Here is a 1,180-nt window from a genome sequence, read left to right as displayed (position 1 = left end):
CAGTAGTGTTCACTCTCATCTTGAGGGGTGCGAATAAAGTTATTTGAAATTAAAGACAAGCTTAACACTCCATCAAATCAGGAGAATTACACCAGATTTTCCTGCAGAGTGGTAATTATATTTGGAATAAAGTGCTTTCGGGCGTATGTGTATCTGGATTAAGCGAGGCTCCTGGTTTTCTACTACAAATGGAAATGTCTTTTCTCTTTGCAGAACACAGGCACAAGAACTGGCCTTTGTAAGTGGTGAAATTCATGTGGTGAAAAGAAAAAGAGAAAAAACAGAAAGAAATAAAGATGCACTTAGCATTTTATTTAAGACCAAGCATGATATTCTCCCAATCTGCCTTAAATTTAGATGCTGACATCATTCATGCATTTTAAATAGCTAGCCTGATAACCACTTCCTTAAAGTAATTTCACCACTCAGCTACAATAAAGTAGATTTCTTTCAAAGACCCCCCTTACTGAAATGTGTTCAGTGCTACTTTCTGTATCATGCAGGTCAATTTAATTCAGCTCGGCTCTCTCTGCCCAGCTAAACAATTGCTTTTCAGTCTCTGGAGAGCGTGGTGAATGCAGCCAGGAATACCCATCTAGAGACGGCCTTGGACACTTCTGCTCATAAAAACTTGACATCTGAAGTCCCACTCTATTAATCTCTTGTCAAAGAGTTAGTCAAGATTTCTGAAAAAAAGTCAATGTCATATAAATCATTATTAATGATTCAATAATGAGTGAGATTAAAAATGGAAGAATGAGACATTTTAAGAATGGCAGCGGAGCCTCTGGTTTACAAGTACGCCTCTCACAACGGCTGCACCTTTCCATCAGCAGCCTGCTTTTCTCTGCAGCTCCAGACAGGGGCAACTCCCCTTGCACTTGATGGTTTAAGTGATACCATACGAGTGGTCTGTATCTTTCTATAAAGCCCTCTGCCAGTACCTTGGTTTCTTGCTTCTATCTTATTAACATGGCCCCACCACTTGCTTTGTTGAAAGGTGTCTTAGTTTTTGGTGTCTGCATGCAGACCCTCTAACAAGGTTTTGAGTGCAAATAGTTTATTTGAGGGGTCACTCCAGAAAGTGCAGTTGGAGGAGAATAGAAATGAGACCAACATGTCTGCATGAGCAGATTAGAGGGGTGGGCACCTGGGGCTCAGTCCTGCTGGGAGGTGATGG

This window comes from Myotis davidii, unplaced genomic scaffold (genome assembly GCF_000327345.1).
Source record: "Myotis davidii unplaced genomic scaffold, ASM32734v1 scaffold802, whole genome shotgun sequence".
In the NCBI taxonomy this organism is placed as follows: domain Eukaryota; kingdom Metazoa; phylum Chordata; class Mammalia; order Chiroptera; family Vespertilionidae; genus Myotis; species Myotis davidii.
The sequence above is the reverse complement of the archived record's forward strand: the minus strand, read 5'-3'. Positions refer to the sequence as shown.